The sequence below is a fragment of the Triticum urartu genome, unplaced genomic scaffold (assembly GCF_003073215.2).
Source record: "Triticum urartu cultivar G1812 unplaced genomic scaffold, Tu2.1 TuUngrouped_contig_9930, whole genome shotgun sequence".
NCBI lineage: Eukaryota > Viridiplantae > Streptophyta > Magnoliopsida > Poales > Poaceae > Triticum > Triticum urartu.
This window is the reverse complement of record NW_024121023.1, coordinates 1-23306: the sequence shown is the minus strand read 5'-3', so window position 1 is coordinate 23306 and position 23306 is coordinate 1. Positions and strand designations below refer to the sequence as shown.

At 39.7% G+C, this 23306-nt stretch overlaps 1 long non-coding RNA gene across 19 annotated transcripts; it reads right to left on the bottom strand.

Annotated features, from left to right (window-relative positions):
• Positions 1 to 851: 851 nt before the first annotated feature.
• LOC125532438 lies at positions 852 to 9293 on the bottom strand. Of its 19 annotated transcripts, none has more exons than XR_007294131.1 (10): positions 8554 to 9288; positions 7524 to 8423; positions 6691 to 7198; positions 6251 to 6326; positions 5953 to 6158; positions 4740 to 4837; positions 4530 to 4642; positions 1320 to 1684; positions 1097 to 1169; positions 852 to 948 (listed from the first exon to the last, which is right to left on the bottom strand). It is a non-coding gene; the product is annotated as an uncharacterized LOC125532438 (long non-coding RNA). The 19 variants fall into 19 exon arrangements; XR_007294133.1 differs by lacking the exon at positions 852 to 948 and having other exon boundaries at positions 1094 to 1684; positions 7524 to 8131; positions 8268 to 8302; positions 8371 to 8423; positions 8554 to 9270; XR_007294138.1 differs by lacking the exon at positions 852 to 948 and having other exon boundaries at positions 1094 to 1684; positions 7524 to 8131; positions 8268 to 8299; positions 8371 to 8423; positions 8554 to 9270.
• Between the last annotated feature and the right edge of the window lie 14013 nt (positions 9294 to 23306).

The following is a 23306-nucleotide window of genomic DNA, read 5'->3' as shown; positions in this document are numbered from 1 at the left end:
ATATATAATATTTATATATATATATATATCACACGTAATATTTCCTGAACCGAGGGCCTCAAAATTTTCGGGGCTTGTGTGCTCGGCCAATTTGGCCTGCCTTTTCAACGGGCCTACTGCAAATTTATACTACCACCCGTGGTCGAGGTGGATGGATCCCTGATGGGGGAGCTCCTATACGGCGCTGCAGGCGCCCGTTCGTGCTCCTGGCGCCTGCAGCGCCCCGCACTGGGCTGGCCCATGAAACGCAAAGCCTGGCGAATGCAAAAGCTCGCAAAAGAAAACGCGAAAAAATTTCTATATACAGATTTTGAACTCACCACATGAGCTACTTGCTTTCTATGATTAGTAACAGAGGCAAACGCTTAATAACAATGCTGCAACGCCGTTTCATTGCAAAAATCTATCACACCACTTAATTTTTTTGAACAAAGAACGTATAATCCATGAATTGAAAGGATAAGTTCACGAAAATGGAAAAAGTTCGTGAATTCGAAAAAAGTTCATCGGATTTGAAAAAGTTCATCAAATTCGAAAAAAAAAATTGTGAATTTGAAAAAAAGTTCATCAAATTTGAAGAAAGTTCATAGAATTTTTTTAAATCATTGAATTTCAGAAGAAGTTCATCGAATTTGAAAAAGTTCATCAAAATTCAAAAAAGTTCAGCGAATTTGAAGAAAAGTTCAACAATTTATAAAAAAAGTTCATCGATTTTCAAAAAAGTTCACAAATTTAAAGAAAAACTTCAGAAATTTTAGAAAGCGCGCAATAAATAAAACAAAAAAGATGAGAAAAGGGGAAAATGAATAAACCGAGCTGAAGAACAAAATAAAAAGAGAAAAATGATCTACCTTTACAGTCATGAGTGGATAGCCTGGTGGCTAGAGCCGAGCCCTTACGACAGAACGGTTGCGAGTTCCATTAACTGTAGCGCTCTTTTTTGACCTTCTGAAAAACAAGAAAAACAAGAATGAAAAAATAGAATGTGCCGGTCCAGTTTGGACTGCTGCAGGCGCCCGTTTGCAAATTACACTATAACGGGCGCCTGCAGCGCCAAATAGGAAATGCCCCCTGATGGTGGGTTGTTCGTCCGTACATGCTACAATATCCTTTCCCTTGGAACGTTGTGTTTGTCCAGTTCATACTCCATCCCGGCGCTCTTTTTTGACCTTTCAAAAAACAAGAAAAACAAGAATGAAAAAATAGAATGTGCCGGCCCAGTTTGGACTGCTGCGGGCGCTCGTTTGCAAATTGCACTGTAACGGCCCCCTGCAGCGCCAAATAGGAAATGCCCCTGATGATGGTTTGTTCGTCCGTACGTGCTACAGTATCCTTTCCCTTGGAATGTTGTGTTTGTCCGGTTCATACTCCATCCCGGGACGTGCACTTGCCATTAATGGGATGCAGCCGGGGGAAACGGGAAAGCTGGACGATCCCCTGCACGCCCGTCTTCTGCAACAATCCTGTGTGCATCGTCCACTCCTGCCGTGCTGCGTGCCGCGGCAGGTTGTAGCTGTGTCAGGCAGGCAGGCAAACAGTAGTAGTACTCCACTCGCAACTTGTTGGAAAACAGCGAAGCCCGCCGCCCGGGCTGCCGCCGTCTGGCAGAGCACACTCGATAGCTCACCTTGGCTCTGGTCGCGGCTAGTTGCTCCGCGCGGCGATCGAACGTGCCGGGCTGCACCTGCACGTCGTCGCTAATTTTTTTAAAATACTATATTTTTATTAATTTACAGAAATAATACGCTGATTAATTATTATTTTTAAAAGTTATATAAACGTAATGCATGTTAAAATTTTCATGTATAGAAAAAATAGCTAGTAACAATCGGATAATAATTGATGCCCACTTTACTTGCAATGTAATTTGATAAAAAAATTAGACGATGTATACATAGAAATCAATGATCCAACTATTAATCTGTTACAAATAAGATCAATGTCAGAATATTGTCTTTAGCATCATTCGCACGATATTTGAGCAAATATAATAAAAACTTCTTTCTCAACTCATAACCATCCAGCACAAGCAATATATCTACCTAGTATGAGTACTTTATGTGGAAAAGGTCTAAAAATATGCAACGGAGAATACTCATCGTGCAAACCGGATGAACCAATTCTTTATTATTTCATGAGGGCATAAAATCAACAACAAAATAGTCAGACACGTCCTTGCAATTTCCTAAATTAATATTATCTTGAATGTGGTGCTAACAAAAATAAATGCATGTATCTTGCATGTTATGATAATAAAATATATAAATTTATCCATTCATGCTCATTGGAATACCAACAAAAATATACTTTGTAATTTAGATATGTCGGAATTTCAGCCGGGATCGCAATTTTGAGTGCATCGTTGAATTGCCTCGCAAAATCTTGTAATTTCACTAAATGACTCAGAGTTTTAATCTCTGGCGACTATGATGTATGGATAGGGTCTAAAATATACACACGGTGTACAAGTTTGTTGCTGAAGTACAATATGTATCGGGCGATGAATGCATATAAAAAATAAATCCACAAGTGGTATATATTAGAAACCATAAATCATGAAACAATGGACAAGAGACCTTACTTAACAAGTCACCCCAAGTATGCTATCAAACAGTGTTGCCAACATCTGAATATTTGGCTTCACGCAGAACTCTCTCTCCTCACATCCGCGCGTCCGCGCCTTTCCCCGCCGCCTCCCTTCCATCGTTGGTGTGGCGAATCGTCTTCACCCTTTCACGGCATCGGTCGACCCATCCTATCCCTGCCATCCCCCCTTCCCCCGGTCGAGCCTGTACCCACATCCTCCTCTCCCCGCTATGGCATCGTTGGCCTCCTTCTCTGATGGCAACCCCTCCCGCCACCACATCAGCATGGAGCCCATGCGCTCGCCAATCAGGCATCCTAGTCAGCTGGATCCTATTGTTCGGTGCAGAAAGGCTCGCCGCTGACAGCGCCCTCGTCTCTACAACTGGCACAAAGGTGTGACGCGGCGAGGAGGAATGACGCCCACATCGTTTACATGAGGCACAATGGTGTGGCACAACGAGGTGGAGAGACGGCACCCTCATCGTCAACATCGAGCACGCCGATGTGGCACAGTGAGGAGGAATGGCACCCTTGTTGTCTAAATCATGTCGTGTGTTTTTTCCGCCACAAGTCTTCATCTTGTCTTCGTCATCTCATCTCCGCCCATAACTCGACTTGCCTCCAATCCAAGTCTCTCTGCTATAGCATGCAGTTTTTCATCACATCCTAAATATATCCACATTCCATTGTGCATGCCCTACTTCCTCCCTGACGCGTGTCTTCTTCGCACTAACTTTATTTGCTCTGTTGGCAATGCAGATGTCACTTCGCAACAATTAGCAGCCCCTTGATGCATCAATATATGAATATATACAATATTAGATGATGAGGGTTATATGATACGATGAGATTTATGGCACTACATTGGGTGTAATACCCATGCGTTGCCAAATCCTATATATTTAAGAAGTTCACCCCCACTACTTGATTTATCTCAACATGTAGCATAGACACCTCAGCATCTAATCACATCGAGCCACGTCATATCTCATGCAGTCCCACTCAAGCCCACCTCCTCAGGCCTGACCTATAAACTCCATCATCAATTATTTTATTTTTCCTATTTGTTTGCGGGGCTATGCTTGCCTCTACTGTACTCTCATCCAGCAGTTCCGTAAGCCTAACAGTCAAGACTCAACGCCAGCCGTCTAGCCCGAAATTGTTTTGCTCTTCCGCTTCTGAAACAGACGACGCACTTTCCTAGCCCATATACATCGTCTCACCTCCCCACAAAAATTTCTCTCCAACCAATAAACGGTGGTCCACACATCTCATCTTCCGTCCTATCGATAAGGTGCAGCCGACAGAGATGATATTCAGCGCGCAACCTCATGCTCACGCCAAGATGGGCCTTGATGATGCACCTGAACGATAGCGCATCGCCGGCGGCGCCTTGGCTTTTGCCCGTTGCCAAATAAACACTAACGAAGGAACTAACGAAGGAAGCCAAGTAAATGCTCGTTAGTTATACCATGGAGCAAACCACTCAAGTGCTTCTTGGTAATAAAATCCCTAAAGAGAATTTACTATGATTGTAGACGTGTACCACTTCATCTTTGACAATTTCCTTCTGAACCCATATTGAGCTAGATCTCTCTGACAACATATGATAAATATTGTTTTGGCAGTACATGCTGCATGCTTGTGGTTCCAAAAAAATGATAGATTATATGGCACTACAATGTTGCATTCTTATATTATCACGACACATGTTGGTATTATACATAAAAGATTAATTGACAGTTAGCCTGCATTTAAGAATCAAGATTTGTCCCTGCTAAAATGTGAATAACTAATTATATCTCATCATTTTGAAATCAACACAGAAACCGCATTGTAAATTTGAGAAATGGTAGTTATGCAGCAATCAGTAAGCTAACAGATTTAACTAAATTGATGACTGAAGTCTGAAAAATGAGAATATATATATTTAACTGAATTACCAATGGCCTTAGGTTGCAATATGGTATCCTGGGCTGTACAAAAAGTGCAAGTAGTGCAGTCCTTTGGCCAACCCCGCCGCAATCCTATTCTTGGTGTCCCAAGTATGTCACCGCTAAATAAAAAATTATTCGTCTAACTGAGACAATTTATGTATGCAACAATACACATTTATAAGAAAATATACCCAAATTAAACTATACAAGATTCACCTTATGCTAGGAAAGAGCTTTTCCTTATTGTTTATATGGCTCTTGTAAGGAAGGAACAAACTTTCCTCTCCAGATCTCTATAAGTGATCCGAGCATACCTTCCAACAAAGCATAGATAAAACTTAAAAACCCTGTAATTTTTCGAACTCCTTAAATAGAAAAAACAAGAAACGCTGTCAATGTTCAACTAAATATTTGTTGTTTTGGTAAACTTCAGAGAACAGGGCATGCTCATGACAGGGACTATGTGATGCCAACACCAACAGACATCTGACATAGTTAATGAACTCTAGTAGAAGCGTTGATCAAAAGGAAGATAATCTGGAGTTCAGCTATATTCTTATAAGTACCTTCTAACCTCACAGAATCTAGAATGTACATTGGTAAGAAATCTTGGACATTATATCCTGAGTTATATAAATCAGCTCATAAGGAATAACGACTGGGTGAGTTGTAAAATTAGTTGTGGTATATTTGCAACAGAGAGCGTCATGGCTGCCTCGACATAAGGCGGCAAATAGGATTTCATTACAAATCCTGAAACTCACTTTTGGGTTCTAATTATTTAATCCTTGCTATGAAACACAAAAACAAACAAAGGAACCATTTATTATTTGGGAGTGTCGAAACCAGACTATATACTATCCATGGCCATATGGCAAACCATCAGTTAGAGCATTTCAATCAACTATAACAACAGAATGTACAAGTGTGTATAAGTAAGAACCTTGGTAGAACAGATGTCTGCGTAACTACCTCAACATATGTGCAGCACTAAGTCATGGTCGAATTATATGATTACTTCATGTGTTAACTTCCTCGACACTCTTATCCTGTAATCTAAATCTCAATGAGCATTTGCTGGTTCAGCCACAACCATCCATCAAAATACACGAGATAAATGCAGATAATAATTTATATCCTTGATCTACTGAGGATATCTATACAGACTAGACCTTCATGTTTTACCAAATATGAAGTCTGATTTTCGTGGAATATTCATGTTGGTGGAAGCACTTCATTTTCAACAAAATACAGAAGATACAAAACCAACCTTACTTAACCTAACGTTATCCCCTAGGCCTCCCTCTGTAAATTTTAGTTTGATCAAAATGATGATGTTATCCACAGTCATACTACCCAAGAACAATTGGATGTTCTACAGAGAAGCTATGCATTACAGAGGAAAGGTTTAGTTTTTAGAAAGCCACACCTCCGTCAGCCCCGGCTGTCCTCCTGGCACCTGGGAGCGGGTATCCTGTATGTATAAGGTGTCGTTTCTTCTCTTCCCTGTAAGCCTCTGCCTCGGCTCTCCAGCCTTCTCGCCCTCCTCCTCTGACCGGCGGCAACCTCCTTGTGCATCATCTCACCCACCTCCTCATCCAGCAAATCATCGTAGTAATTAGGAAACTATGGCATCTGCACAATTATCCATGCTATTATAGGATCTATCAATTCAAAATGAGTGAAAATAGTGGGAGTTATCCCACTCTCCGAAATTGAATTTTTACCTTGCCGCTGAAGCTGCTCTAGAACTACATCGCGAGCAGCCCAGAGAACAAAGTCACCACAAGGTGCTCTAGTCATCTATAGTATCAAAGCCAGCAGCTAAAGAAAATTAGTTACAGTTTGCAGCATAGGAAATCACAAGCTAGCTAGTACATGCTAAATAAAACTTCTAAATTCAGATTGAATAAACATCTAGATTCAACTAAAAGATGATGTTCCACACCGAGATAAAATATGACACCCTCTTTTGCCTAGAACTTAATCATGTATACTGGCATACATACATCACATAAAAGGTAATACATAGTCAGATCATTACAAGTCAAAACTATATCATCAGCCAGGGCTTGGATTGGTACAAACACGTGTGTAGAACGATACTGAATTTATCATAGGTAGAGATAGAGACTCCATAGAATGCAAAGCTAGCAGCATTACCAACCTCATCGAGCAGCAAGAGAAGGGAAGAACACGACAATTGGGAGGGCTGAGGCAACAACGACAATAGAGCGTCATCCAGCGGAAGCAACACAAATACCAGGAGACGCAGCGTACTTCACATCTTCAGGTTGATGGGAAGATCTGGTCCTGCGGCTTTTTCAGGCTTCAAAGCTTTCAAGGGGTACATGCCACTGCGCCGATGCGGATGGACCGACGGCAAGCACCGACCCGCACCTCAGTCAGGGGCGTCCATGGGGCGGCGTGCGTGTGACAGTTAGTGTTGATGCTAGAGCAAACAATGACTAAACGTAGCAGATCAAAACAAAATTGAGCTATTCAACACACATCAGAACTGACCTGCATGAAAATTATTTGTTTACTCATTAAAGTTATCTCTGAACCTGTGCTGATAAAACATGTTGCAGCCTCAGAAGCAAGCTTCATGCGTTGCTGATGCTCAAAATTGATGTATATATATTAACCCCACCGTCCCAATAAGGTGAATAAATCTGCGAAAGAAATAAACTTGGCTTAGACCCAAAAGTAAGCTAGCTTAAAAGAAATCATTACTGATGGCGCCAGTCATATAGGATTGCCCATAGCTTTTGCACTTTCTCTCTGCAATCAAAATCAATCACCATGACATAAATCAACAATATATACACGCCATTGCGAACATACAGAATGGGGAGAACCAAAACACCTTGATGTATTCATATCATCCATAAGTTGTAAGGATGGAGCTCCAAATGCAATAGCAAACATGAAACGTATTTCTTAACTGTGGTAAGACAAAAAAAATTAGGATGATTAAAACGAATTAGGAGGATGAACCTGGTGGGGAGGGTGTCGTCCAGAGCGGTGTAGAGTGGTCACTGGAGGTTAGCCTCCCTCCTCAGCTTCTTGGCGGACGAGGGCGGCTATGGATGGTGATGTATATGGTGAGCAGCCTCTGGCCTCCCCTGCTCCCCCATGATCCTGCTCGACGCCCGCGCTGCCCATTCACCGCCGCCATCGCTTGCCAAGTTGAGATTGAGTGAGAGAGAGAGAAAGAGAGAGAGAGAGAGAGAGAGGGGAAAAAATAGTGGAGGGAAAGCTCAGACACTGTTGCTCAGACAAAGAAAAGCAATCAGATTATAGGATACATGTGGTTTTAGAAAAAGCAAAAATGTAATACATACAACAGCCACTAAAAACTGTAACAAAGTTTGCTCAATTGATGCCAAACCTACTGTGAACTTCACGCTAGGCATAACAACATCCCCTCTATTTTTTCAGTTCAGAGCAACACAAAATGGAAACCTACTGTGAACTCGTTTTCTGATGGCTAGCAGCAACATAAAACAACAACCACTTATATAAACTGAACCAAAAAAGAAAATGATCCAGAACTGAACCAAAACGTCATGTCTCCGATTTCTGATATTTTTTCCTCCAATCTCCTGCAGACAAGAGAGCAGTATTGCACTAAAAATAAATAAACAAACTTGAGAATTTGAATACTACTGTAAGGCATAAGATGTCCTTGGCATAATTATAATAAAGAAGGGAAAAACTGAACCAAAATGTGGTGTGCACCTCACGTCCTCAATGGATGCATGCACAAGATGCTGCTGCAGGTGATAGATATTGTGAGCCACCTGGGGGTGAGGGTGGATAAGATTGGATGGGGGAAGCTCACCTCACGTCCAGGCGATTGCTGCTCCACTTCCTCTCCTCTGGCCGCTGTACCACCTAGAGACAAGTGAAGAGAGAGACACGCAGGGGTCAGAGGAAGAAGAAGCCGCCTGCACATCACTCACTCACTCACGTATCACAGGAACAATGAAGAAAACCAGAGGAAGAAGAAGGAAGGGGATCTGACCTAGGGCACCATGGGTGGGGCTCGATTGCTAGGGTTTCGGGCGGCGGCTACGGGGTGGAAGGAGGTCGCTTCGTGGTGGAGGAGCCGAGCCGGCGGCGGTCCTCTGCTGGTCGACGCAGCCAAATCCATGAGATCCAAATCCTTCGCTTTCGCTCGACGCGCTAGGGGCGGCTACGTTGGCCTCCCCAACTTGAGATCCAAATCCATCCCGTCACCCGTATTCCTTCCTCATCTGGCCATGGAGATCAGCTCATCTCTCCCGCGGCGGCGGGATCGGCTGCGGCGAACGGGTAACGCGGGGATCGAGGATACTCTGGAGGCCTCGATCATGCGAGCGCGAGGGCGGCGGCGAAGGGATGGATTTGCGATGGCTTCCGTCGAGGTAGCGCAGGGAGCGGCGGCGGCGGAATGCGAGTGCGATGGCGTGGTTCCCTCGAGGTCGAGGCCTCGCTCGCTCGCTCGCTGGTGCATGCCGTGGTTTTTTTTCATGGGTTAACCTTCTTCTTAGGTCTTTTTTCGTTGGTTAACCTTCGTAGGTCTATTTTTTTATATGGATGGATGCGGGTTAGGGCCTTAGGAGGAGGTTTTTTCGGTTTCTGGTGAATAAGTCAGAGATGGGAGGAGGTACCCAAAAAACCAGGAGAGGTGGGACGAAAATTGATCGGTGGAGACTACCAACTGCTCCATCTCTACTTCTAATGGACGACTTGGTGAATAGTCTGCGCGGTTTTTTTTCGCTGGTTTTTTTTTCGTCAGCCTCCCACCTCCGTTTTATTTTCGTCATCCTCCCACCACTTTCGTCTGGGTTTTTTTCGCCCCCCTCCCACCACCCCATCGGTTTATTTTTTTCACTATTTCCTTCTAAACAAACACTTTCCTACCGTACAAAAAGACACAGATCTAACTTTACTAAATTACCCAAATCAAACGATCCATCTCATCAATGCAATTTGCTTTAGGAAACATATAATGGATGTGAAGAAAACAAATAATAAAATCCAATTTTAAGGAAACAAATCAACTAAATTACCCAAATCAAACGATCCATCTCATCAATGCAATTTGCTTTAGGAAACATATAATGGATGTGAAGAAAACAAATAATAGACTATCCAAATCAATTGATCCATCTCGTCAATGCAATTTGATTTAGGAAACATATAATAAATTTTAAGGAAACAAATAACAGACTTTAAAGAAAAATCCAATTTTAAGGGAACAAATCAATCGATCCATCCAAATCAAACGATCCATCTCATCAATGCAATTTGCTTTAGGAAACATATAATGGATGTGAAGGAAACAAATAATAGGCTCAAATCAATCGATCCATCCAAATCAAACGATCCATCTCATCAATGCAATTTGCTTTAGGAAACATATAATGGATGTGAAGGAAACAAATAATAGGCTCAAATCAATCGATCCATCCCATCAATGCAATTTGATTTAGGAAACATATATAAATTTTAAGGAAATAAATAACAGACTTTAAAGAAAAATCCAATTTTAAGGAAACAAATCAATCGATCCATCCAAATCAAACGATCCATCTCATCAATGCAATTTGCTTTAGGAAACATATAATGGATGTGAAGGAAACAAATAATAGACTATCCAAATCAATCGATCCATCCCATCAATGCAATTTGATTTAGAAAACATATAATAAATTTTAAGAGGATGTGAAGGAAACAAATAATAGACTATCCAAATCAATCGATCCATCCCATCAATGCAATTTGATTTAGGAAACATATAATAAATTTTAAGGAAACAAATAACAGACTTTAAAGAAAAATCCAATTAACTAATCTCTACTCTTAAAGGCCCCTCGATTGATTTTTGTCCCTCGCTTCCTTTCCCAGCACTGATACAATGGAAGGAATTATAATCCACCTATTTGTTCTCCTATATATCCGTGCAGGCAACACAACATAAAACCGGTGAAAAAAACACTCACCTCGCACGTCCCCCTGCCTGCAATCCCAAAACGCCGCCATCGCTCCAGGCTCCAGCCTCCGCCGTCCTACATCTTGCCCCTCTCCAACCTCAGAGACCTCCGCCACCGCCGCCATCTCGGAACCCTAGTTCAGGGCAGGACTCAGACGGCCGTGCGTCTCCCCCGTCAGGCTGTCCTCGGCAGGAACTCGGGACCTCCTCCTGACAGAGCTAAGGCCCTCCGAGGTCCAAGTCACTGTGCGGCGTGCACAGTAATCTCCCCGGCCTACTCTGTCTTCACGTCAATGCTCCTATGCTCCGACCCTCCCCGACCCCTCCCAGCAAGCAGCAGAGTCTCTCGGGTTCGAGCTCCACCGGGCCGCCGGCGGCGGCGTCCATGTTCGTTGGGCGGAGCACAACGCTAGGTTTGAAACTCACCATGATGCTACTGATGAGGCTCTCCTTCTCCTTTGTTTCGTCTGGGTTTTTTCATCCCCCCTCCCACCACCCCATCTCATCTGGATTTGAAATCAATAAGAGCAGCACAAAGTCCAGGTCCCTGTCTCGGTGGCAGACGGAAGGAGAATAAGGATTGATATGTATGAGAATATTAATATTGAACTCTTAAAATTAATGTGGCCCCGTTGCAACGCACGGGCGTTCTTCTAGTTAGAAGTAGAGATTGTCTTCCGGTAGGACGACTGAAACTAATTGTCTTCACGTAGGACAATAAGGTTCTAATTGGCTTCCTGTAGATGCATGCCCCATTTTATTAGCCCTACATTTCCCACTTTTGTGCATCCCCATTTTCTTAGCCCTACGTTTTTCGTTTCTGGCCACTGAGGATACACAATACGACGTCTGCCACGGCGTTCAAAGTTGCAAAATATTACCCACCAATGCCACCTATAAATGATAATAAAACCGTATCACACAGGGAATCCCTACCTGGGCCGGCCCATGCGATAGGAACGTTCCATACTGATGCGCTCCCGCGCTGGGAGAAGACACAACACGCCTGTTCGGCCGGTCCATGTCCACGTGGCCTGTTTTATGAATTATGTTTTTTATTTATCAATTTCCTTTTGCGTCTTCGTTTTTTCAATTTAAATAGCTTGGGACTTTAAAAAGTTCTACAATTATGAATTTTGAATTAAAATGTTTAATAATTCATAAATATTTGTGTATTCAGAAAATGTTTGTGATTTTAAAAAAATGTTTACATATTCAATAAATCTTCGCAATTTTGTAAACAAATGTTCAGGAAAGTTTTTTAAAAAACTTCATGTATTAAAAAATATTAATGAAATTGAAAAAAATCGCCAATTCAAAAAATGTTCATGAATTGAAAAATGTCCTAAAAAAACTGTCCATGACTTAGAAAATAGTTTATTGATTCTTGTAATGTTTGTGAATTGAAAAAATGATCACGTATTTAAATGTTTGTGAATTTCAGAACTTGTTTTAGCAATTTCCAAAGAAATGTTCGTCGATTATAGCAATGTTCTCATATTCAAGAAAAATGTTTTAAAAATGATCAGCATTTTGAGAAAAATGTTGCAAATAGTATAAAATGTTCATGACTTCAATTGATTATAGAAAATGTAGAAAATCTGTAAAATTGTTCATGAATTTTAGAAAATTTCTTGATTTCAAATATGTTTACGAATTTTAAAAAATGTTCAGGATTTTCAACTGTTCACGATTTCACAGAAATGAGAGTGATAGTGTATCTCGGTGGTGCAGCAAAATATGGTCATGGACATTGGAGATTATGATTTTTTTCTTCCGTTGGAATGCAAGGTTAATTTTGCTAGTATAACTAAAAAAATACTCAAAATCACAAATATTCCAAATACATATTTTTATCTGTATGACATTTTCAAAATGTATATACATTGCCAAAAATGTTCGCATAATTCAAACAATTTTTTTATAACATAAACTATTCACGCATTTCAAAAATGTGCCTAACACTAAAAAATTGTATATACGACACAATAAATGTTCTCCTAATTAAAAAAATAATCAAAAAATATCATCCATTTTGAAAAAAAATATTAATGACGTTTTAAAATATTATACAATCTGAAAATATGTTTGCATGGTAAACAAATTGCATGCAATTAATAAAATCAACATGTATTTGAAAATGTTTAACATGTAGTCAAAAAATGTACAAAAAAACTATTTCAAGAAACTGTAAATTTTCTATTGAAAAAAATGTTAGCATGTAGAAAACAGTTCCATATGTATATTAAAAATGTACAGTGTGAATTGAAACAAAAATAGTATACATGTGTTGAAAAAAACCCAAAGTAAAATCGTGAAGAAAACGTAGAAAAAATGATGAAGAAAGAAAAAAATAACAGAAAAATAGATAAGAAAACCATAGAAAAAATACTCAAGCCAGAGGCGCAAAACTACGGGCATCACTATTCCTCGTGTTCAGCGAGTCAAGGCGTCCGAGTCGCTGAAGCGCGCGATCGTCTGGGCCAGCCCACTTTTGTTTACACTTAAAAATGTTCTAAATATACATATTACAAAAATCACTCTTCAAAACACATTTAGAAAATGTTGAAATAGGTATTAAAAATGTTGAACGTGTATATAAAAATGTTTAACCATTATTTCAAAAAGTTGAATAAGTATTAAAAATGTTGAGTAACTATTAAAATGTTGAAAAAGTACTTGAAAAACGTTGAAATAGCGTTGGGACAACGTTGAACATGTATAAAAAAAATATGTTGATCACTTGTTAGCAAAAATGTTTTTGACATGTACGCAAATTTAGAGTGAAAACGAAAACAAACATAAGAAAAAGAAAATATGGGGAAGAAAAAATAAAATCGTAAAAAAAGGAGAAAAAATAAAAAAAATCTGTGAAGAAATGAAAAAAAGAATGGAAAAAATGGAGAAGAAAAAAAGAAATGGAACAAAAGAAAAAAAAGAAATAGAAAAAAATGGAGAAGACCGGTTCGGTGTCCTCTAGTAGATATCGATCCTACATCCAATCACGGATGGGTGGAGTGGTTAGCAGTGCCAGGTGAGAACCCTGGAGACGCCGCATTTATTTCTGATTTTTTGAATTTGTGCATGCTAAATGGGCCCGCCTGATACTGTTTATGTCAACGCAAGAGATTCTTGTATATTCACTTAATGCGAGAAATAGCATTCGCGCAAAACTACTGCGCTAGCCCACTCCCATGCGCCCCAAATCAGGAGTCCTCCTCGTCAGCGCCTTCAGCGCCAGCAAGCGATCGTGGTGCCTGCGCGCGCCTCCTTCTGGGCCGGCCCATTAAACCATCGCTCCCTCATCGCTTCCCTTCGTTGGCTCCCGCTTGATCGCTGGTTGCTCAATCATTTTTTTTTCTCTCGCCAAAAACTGCTACATTAGGTACTGATTTCCAATCACGGATGGGTGGAGTGGTTAGCAGTGCCAGGTGAGAACCCTGGAGACGCCGCATTTATTTCTGATTTTTTGAATTTGTGCATGCTAAATGGGCCCGCCTGATACTGTTTATGTCAACGCAAGAGATTCTTGTATATTCACTTAATGCGAGAAATAGCATTCGCGCAAAACTACTGCGCTAGCCCACTCCCATGCGCCCCAAATCAGGAGTCCTCCTCGTCAGCGCCTTCAGCGCCAGCAAGCGATCGTGGTGCCTGCGCGCGCCTCCTTCTGGGCCGGCCCATTAAACCATCGCTCCCTCATCGCTTCCCTTCGTTGGCTCCCGCTTGATCGCTGGTTGCTCAATCATTTTTTTTTCTCTCGCCAAAAACTGCTACATTAGGTACTGATTTTCTTAGAAAAACCCAACCGGTTTACTACAGTATGTACTACAGTTTTTAGAAAAATAGTTCATTGATTTTAGAAAAGTTCATCGAATTTTTAAAAAAATTGAAAAAAGTTCATTAGTTTTGAAAAAAGTTCATCGAATTTCAAAAAAATTCACCAGAATTGAAAAAAAGTTCATCAGATTTGAAAAAATTCATCGAATTCTTAAAAGAAGTTCATCAGATTTGAAAAAAGTTCATCAAATTCGAAAAAAAGTTCATCGACTTTGAAAAAAGTTCATCAAATTTCAAAAAAGTTCACCAGAATTGAAAAAAAGTTCATCGGATTTGAAAAAAGTTCATAAAATTCTAAAAAAAAGTTCATCGGATTTGAAAAAAGTTCATCAAATTCGAAAAAATAGTTCATTGACTTTGAAAAAAGTTCATCTAACATGGAAAAAGGTCATTGAATTTGAACAAAAAATGTTCATCCATTTTGCAGAAAAGAACATGAAGAAAAAGAAAAATTCTCAAATTTGAAAAATAAACTTTGGAAAAAGGGAAAAGGAAAGATGAAAGAAGAAAGGCAGGAAAAAGATGTAACATGTTTCAGTCAGAGAGCTGGCGCAGTGGTAATTGCATCGTTCCTAGGTGGTTGTTTGGATAAACGAAATTAACACCTAGTTTTAACAAAACACGTTTTAGTAGGATTTCTTGGAAAACTAGTTTTATTAATAATTTAGTTAGGAATAAGCATGTACAAAAGCTTGTTTGGATGGTAAAACATGTTTAAATACGGGAGACTCGCGTACTGCACCGTCACCGCCGCGTCCTCGCATCGGCATAAGATATGATCGTGTCCAGGCATGGATGCTGTGGTAGGCCATCTCAATGCTCACAAACGTGAATCTTAGCAGAAGAAATAACACTCGTGTGACAGACATGCGAAAATGCCCAATCATTGAAGAACAAGAATTAGCACACAAGGAATCTGCTGCGGCTGCACAACTCAAGATCAAATTGTTGAGACAAGCATTTAGGACTCGGAACCAAGCCCTGAAGACGTTGGTGATGTAGTGCCGACCTGCTAGGGAAGGACCGGTGGTTGACTCTGATGCGACGGCCGCCGCGGGATGAGTGCTCGTCGGGGAAGGATCAGTGGTCAACAGTGATGACGACGGCCCGACGATGGCAACGGCCACGAGCGCTGCAAGATGAGTTGTCGCTGGGGAAGGAGAAGACCAGTTGTCGCTGGGGAAGGAGAAGACCAGTGGTCAACGTCGCGGCCGCCGGCGGCGCGGGAGGACTGGTTACGTATGATGATGGCCATGGGTGGTGCGAGATGAGTTGTTGATGGGGAAGGAGAAACATGCATGCCAGCTATGCCATACGCCGATCGGCGGCAGATGAAGAATTGGTTTATCGAAAAACGTCAAATAGTCATTTTTCTATAAGCTCGGTTTTTCAGTTTTACTAAAACTAAGATCTTCTTATCCAGGAATTTGTTATGTTAACCAAACAGAGTTTTAGTTTGTTATAACCCAAAACGTGTGTAGGCCACACTGGTTTAGTAAAATCCCAGTATCCAAACAACCCCTAGATGTTGAAGGTGCCAGGTTCGATTCTCATGCAGCGCCCTTTTTTGCCTTATCAACATATAACCAAAGGGGGGGATGGGTCGGGCCCGTTAATAGCGAAGGAAGGCAGGGGGGTATGCGCCCGATTGCAAAATGAACTAAATTGGGTGCTTAAGGCGCCAAATAGGATTTGGCCCAAATCAGACCGAGTTACTTTTGACTTTAACCTCTACCTGGATCCCTTCTGTTTTGGGGCCCATCTAGCTGAGCACCTATTTGGCGCTTTTTTGTTTTCAAAACCTTATTTGGCGCTCTCTATGTCAAACAACAGCGTTACGCACAAAGGACATGCACGATATAACGTCGAGCACTGAGAGGGTTGACGCGAGTTTCCTTCTGTTTCGTTTTTCCTTTGCTTTTTCTAGCCGGATTATTTTTCAAACTAATAGCTGGATATTTTGCGAAAAAGTAATACTGACGAGATAACAAATATTAAGAAGTTTTACAAAATTTCTAAATTTCGAACAAGTTATCAGATTAAAAAGTGTGCATGTTTCCAAAGACGTTCTCAAAAACTAAACACCTTCTTGAAATAAAAAATGTTTTCTAATACAAAAATTGTTCTCAAATTTTAAAAATTCTTCTAAAATATTGATTTTTTTTATCAAATACAAAAATTTTATGAAAAATTTAAAAATTGTTTTTTCATTAGAAAAATCCTGGATTCGACAGAATGTTCTTAACCAAATAAATGACCTGGAATACTATAAGTTTTTTCAAAAATTAAATAAAGTTCCCGAATATGAAAAAATTCTTGAGCACCAATTTTTTCAATTTTTTATTATTTAGAAATATAGTCAAAATGCAGACCCTCACAAACACATGCAAAAATAAAAATGTTCACAAATTAAAACAGATGTTATCTTCTATTTTAAAAATGTTCTAAGAAATTAAAAAGTGTCTAGAATATATATTTTAAAACATTTTTTCTTATAAAATTGAAATATTTTCAAGTTTCAACTTTGTGATAAAATTTCCCAATAACACGATCATTTCTTCTAATTGGCAAACAATTTTGGAAAATATGAAGGCCTTGTATGGTAGAAGTGGATCGGGGGGTGGGGCAGAGGATTTCCTCACGTGGCCCAAAAACCTCGCAAAACCTCGAGGGTCCATTTGGTACGCGAGGATTTCATCGCCCAGCCCCTCCAACTCTTCCTCAAGACGCCGTCGCCCGACGCCCCGACGCCGACGTACCTCCTCCAGCATACTAGACTTTTCCCCAACCGTAAGTCCTCGCCTCCCCTCCTTTCACCTCGTCGTCTAGGTTTCTACCATCCGCCCGACCATGGTTGCCGCCTCGTCTTCCTGAGTGAGCTCGCCAAGCACGCTGCCTCCGAGGGCACCAAGGCCGTCACCAAGTTCACCTCCTCGTAGACGGATGATGCGTCGCTTGCTGTGACAAATGTAGTTGGTTGTTGTTATCTCCTCTTAGTCGTCGTTAACTGTGCTTATGTATCTCTAAGTAGTGGTAGTAGTAGTTATCTGTGTGCTGGATGATTGCTAACGCTTTGTTGGCTAGTTGGTTGTGAGAATTGAAGTTGCTAATCTATCAATGTTAATGTTGGAAGCAGTATTATTACTGAATTTCATGGGAATCGTTGAATGCTTGTTGACGCCTCGTTGGTAGTGAGAATTGAATTCTTTCGTGCCAACAGAGACTCAGAAATAGCTATGCATTTTTGTACTGGTGATTTTGATTTTTACTAGGTGCTTAACATAATCTCTTCCATGTTTGAGCCATTTTGTACAATGCAAGTAATGTTTGTGCCATCATTTTAATAGTTATATCCGACATCATGTGTGGTTGTGCTTGATGAATTTTGGATCGTTATATGATTTTTGATCCAACCTATTTTGCATTAATGTGCTAGTTTACCATACATTAGTTCATTGATGCTGGAATTAGCTAGAACTAAGGGTGAAAATAAACAAATTGATAGCTTAGTTATTCTTCCCTAGTGTCATGGGTTGAGGGTGTTATTCTCGTCTTTTGTTTCTCCGGTAGAAATCTTGGCGCACTCTTTGAAGTTCTTTGTGTTGGATTGAGTATAATGAATCTGAAATTATTTGGTGTTATTTTAGTATGAACTCTTGGATAGAACGATCAGAAAGAATAGCTTCGAGGTGGTTTCGTACCCTACAAACAATTTCTTTGTATATTCTCCGCTAGATAGGAACTTTGGAGTGATTCTTCGTTGCACATCGAAGGACGGTTATATGATCCAATTATATTGGCATTGTTGAGATATTGCACTAGCGAAAGTACGGACCCTAAGCCTCATTTTCAAGCATTGCAATACCGTTTTTGTGCCCGTTTACTATTTGCTACCTTGCTTTATTTATTTATTCAGATTATAAAAATATATTTCTACCATCAATATTATACTTTTATCACCATCTCTTCGTCGAACTAGTGCACCTATACAATTTGCAATTGTATTGGGTGTGTTGGGGACACAAGAGATTTCTTGTATTTGGTTGCATGGTTGTTTGAGAGAGACCATCTTCATTCTACACCTCCCACGGATTGATAAACCTTAGGTCATCCACTTGAGGGAAAATTTCTACTATCCTACAAAACTCTGCGCTTGGAGGCCCAACACGAGTCTATAAGAATAAAGTTGTGTAGTAGACATCAATCTCTTTTCTGGCGCCGTTGCCGGGGAGTTGAGTGCTTGAAGGTATATATTTAGATCTTGCAATCGAATCTTTTAGTTTCTTGTTTATCACCAGTTTGGTTTATCAAAGAAAACAAAAAAATGGAATTGAGGTTGCATCACATTATTCATCTTTATAATGTATTTCGTGAAAATGATGTAAAGAAATTTTTTCTTGTGCTCAATTGATAGAAGAAGAATTCAATAAAATGTTTGGTATAAATGATGAGCACGATTGCAATGTTGCTAGTGTTAATTCTTTGAATATTCATGTTGCTAGTGATATGCAAAGCCATAAGGTTGGGGATGTTATGTTTGATGAAGATGATATGTTTAGTCCCCCAAGATTTGACGTGCAAATTTGTTATAATGATTGCATGCCTCCTATTTATGATGATTATAATGATGAAAGTGGATTTGGAGAGGTCATGACTTTATCTAGTGATGAATCCACCATTTTGGAAGAGATTTCAATTGATTATGAAAATAAAGTTGCTATCTATGATGATTATGGTGATGACATGTATGCTATAAAGAATAATGATAACCATGAAACTTGGCATCGTGATTTTAATTTTCACTCTCATGATAGTTATTTTGTTGAGTTTGCTCACACTACTATTGATGAGAAGAAATTTTCTTATGTGGAGAGTAATAAGTTTTCTATGATTTTGTGTCATGAAAAGAATGCTTTATGTGATGATTATATTGTTGAATTTCTTCATGATGCTACAGAAAATTATTTTGAGGGAGGAACTTATGCTTGTAGGAATTGCAATAATATCAAGTTTCCTCTCTATGTGTTGAAAGTTTTGAAATTGTGCTTGTTTTGCCTTCCTATGCTAGTTGATTCTTGTTCCCAAAATTGTTTGATCACAAAATCCCTATGCATAGGAAGTGGGTTAGAGTTAAATGTGCTAGTCATATGCTTCATGATGCTCTCTTTGTGTTTCAAATCTTATCTTTTATGCGAGCATCATTGAAATCAACATGCCTAGCTTAAAAGGCACTAAAGAAAAACGCTTGTTGGAAGACAACCCAACACTTTTACCTACTGTTTTTGTGTGTTCACATGATTAGGCTACTGTAGTAATCGTATTTTATTGCTTTTTTTTCAATAAAGTGCCAACTAAAGCCTTCGGGATGGTCTATGGTGATAGTTGATTTGATCTTGCTGAAAAACAGAAACTTTTGCGCTTAGGAAAATAATTATCATTTTTAACAAAAGGGCGATAAAATACTGATTCATTTTTCAGAAGATTAATAGACAAATGTCCCAGGATTTCCTAAATTTTCAGAATTTTTGGAGTAGCAGAAGTTTGGTTGGAGTACAGATTACTACAGACTGTTCTGTTTTTGACAGATTCTGTTTTCAATGCATAGAATGCTTGTTTCCTAGTTTCTATGGCATATATTGCTCAATAGAAATTGTGGAAATGATATGCTACAGTAGGCATTGTGTGAGAACAATTATGAACCTTGTCTTTGACAATACCAAAGTGGATGATTTGTCTTTATGATACTAACCTATCTCACGAAGTTCCGTCAAGTTTTGTGTCATTCAAGTTTTCAAGTTTTGTGTGAGATGTCGATACGAGGAGAATAAGGAGTGACAAGACCCTAAGCTTGGGGATGCCCAAGGCACCCCCAAGGTAATATTCAAGGAATATCCAAACAACTAAGCTTGGGAATGCCCCGGAAGGCATCCCCTCTTTCGTCTCCAACATTATCGGTAACCTCACTTGGAGCTATATTTTCATTCGTCACATGATATGAGTTTTGCTTGGAGCATCATTTTATTTTGTTAGGATTTGCTTGCTGTTATTTATAATTATGATTTGCATGTTTCTTTTCAATAAAAAGGTCAAGGATAGCCTTTACCATGCTTATCTTGCAAGTTTATGAGTTGCTGTTTCAAAACAGAAAGTTTATCGCTGTTGCAAACATTCTCTAGAAAAGTCAGAATGTGATAAAATGTTGAAACATTTTGCACAATAAGCTCTGATAAATTTTCTACAGTGTTGTAAATTTTCATAATTTTTGGAGTTAAATAAGTATTGATACTCTTGCATTCTTTACAGACTGTACTGTTTTGGCAGATTGCTGTTATGTTTGCATTGTTTGCATATGTTTGCTTGTTTGATGATTCTATTTGAGGACAGGAGTATTAAATATGCAGAGGAATTTAGTATGCAATATTGAACAATAATTTTAGTGATTTGCTACAGTAGAGAATGATAAGGTTTTTGCATTGGTTTATACTAACTTATCTCACGAGTTCTTGTTGAGTTTTGTGTGGATGAAGTTTTTAAGATTTAGGGAAACCGTGATATAAAAGGAATTAAGGAGACACAAAATCTCAAGCTTGGGGATGCCCAAGGCCTCCCAAGATAATATTTCAAGAAGTCTCAAGCATCTAAGCTTGGGGATGCCCCGGTAGGCATCCCACCTTTCTTCTTCAACAATTATCGGTTAGTATAGGTTGAGCCTAAGTTTTTGCTTCTTCACATGATGTGTGCTATTATTGGATTGTAATTTTGTTTTGTTTTGCTTTCTGTTTTAATAAAATACTTAGATCTGAAAGTTTTTAAATAAGAGAGAGTCCTCAAATAGTTGCCCATTTACATAACTACTCGCTTGGTCTTCATTTATATCTTTTTGGAGTAGCTTGTCAATTACTCTTGTGCTTCACTTATATCCTATGAGTAAATTGTTGAATGAACTGAATTTCATGAAGTTGAAATTATACCATGCCTAGTGGTAGCTTCACATTGGGTTTAGAAAGTGAAATCTTTTGAAGCTTGACAATTACAATATTGGTCATGCAAGCAATTCATGAATAATTAGTATAAGGAAGAGAACTTTAAGATGCAAATACACTATCTTGGAATTGTGATTGTGAGCCCCCATCAAAATATTATATGCCAAAAATGTTGATGTTGGACAAGGAAGACAACGTAATGGTTTATGTTTGTTCATATTCACATAGAAGCTATATTGTCATAGATCCTTCAACATGTGGTGCTTGCCCCCCATCTTTGCTAGCCAAAAATTCCGCACCAAGTAGAGATACTACTTGTGCATCCAAAAACCCTTAAACCCAACTCTTATTTTCAAGCGTCCACCATACCTACCTAAGGATTAAGAAAGATCCTTCAAGTAAGTTCTCACTGGTACAATAAGGCAATAAAAATAGCTTCTAAAAGTGTTAGATCATTTAGTGTAAGAGAAAATTGAGCGTTGTAAAAACTTGTGATGTCAAAGAATAAAAGCGACAGGCTGCATAATAAAGATTGCTGTCATAAGGGGCAGTATAACATGACGTTCTTTTGCACTAAGGGGTTGAGCATACAAACAAATAAGCGCATGACAACCTCTGCTTCCCTCTGCGAAGGGCCTATTTCTTACTTTTATGTATTTACTTTCATGCAAGAGTCAAATTTTTTCTTGCTATTCTTTTTATTTTTCTCTTTTGGCAAGCATCATGTGGCGAGGAAAGATCTAGGCACATAGATCCAGTTGGATATGCGTAGCATGAGTTATTGTTGTTGACATCACCCTTGAGGTGAACACGTTGGAAGGCGAAATTATAAGCCCCAATCTTCCTATGTGTCCGGTTGAAACGTTTTGCTCATGTGTATGCGGTGAGTGTTAGCAATCATAGAATACTATATGATGGTTGAGTATGTGGAGCTCTTACTTAGACTCTGTTGAATAAGTTGAATTGCAATTGCGTGGTGACTGAGAACATAGGTTGTTGAGTGTCAAGAGAATGCATTGTTTGAACCTTAACATGTGAATTGGTTGCTACTTTAAACATGAGAAATTTTATAAGAAAGAGTTGTTGTCATGATGCTAGGAAAAGTAATTGATATTATCATTGATCAAACTTATGGACTTTGCTAGCATTCACACTTCATAAATTATTTCTTTTCTCATTTACCTAGCTACTCGAGGACGAGTAGGAATTAAGCTTGGGGATGCTGATACGTCTCCAATGTATCTATAATTTACGAAGTATTCATGCTGTTTTATTATCATTCTTGGATGTTTTAATCATTTTATAGCAACTTTATATCATTTTTTGGGACTAACCTATTGACCCAGTGCCCAGTGCCAGTTGCTGTTTTTTGCTTGTTTTTTACATCGCATGAAATCAATATCAAACGGAGTCCAAACATCGCGAAACTTTTTGTGGATTTTTTATGGACCAGAAGACTCCCGATGGACCAAAGCAGCACCTGGCGGGTGCCCCGAGGGGGGCACAACCCACCAGGGTACCTAGGGGCCCAGGCGCGCCCAGGTGGGTTGTGCTCACCTCGGTGATCTCCCGCACCCCCTCTTCATCCTATAAATTCCCAAATATTCCAAAAACCCTCGGGGTAAACCTAGATCAGAAGTTCCGCCACCGCAAGGCTCTGTAGCCACCGAAAACCAATCTAGACCCTGTTTCGGCACCCTGCCGGAGGGGGGAATCATCTCCGGTATCCATCTTCATCATCCCGTCGGCCACCACGACAAGGAGGGAGTAGTCCACCCTCGGGGTTGAGGGTTTGTACCAGTAGCTATGTGTTTAATCTCTCCCTCCCGTGTTCTTGAGATGTCACGATCTTGATGTATTACGGGCTTTGTTAATATAGTCGGACCTGTTGGAAATATGCCCTAGAGGCAATAATAAAATGGTTATTATTATATTTCTTTGTTCATGATAATTGTCTATTGTTCATGCTATAATTGT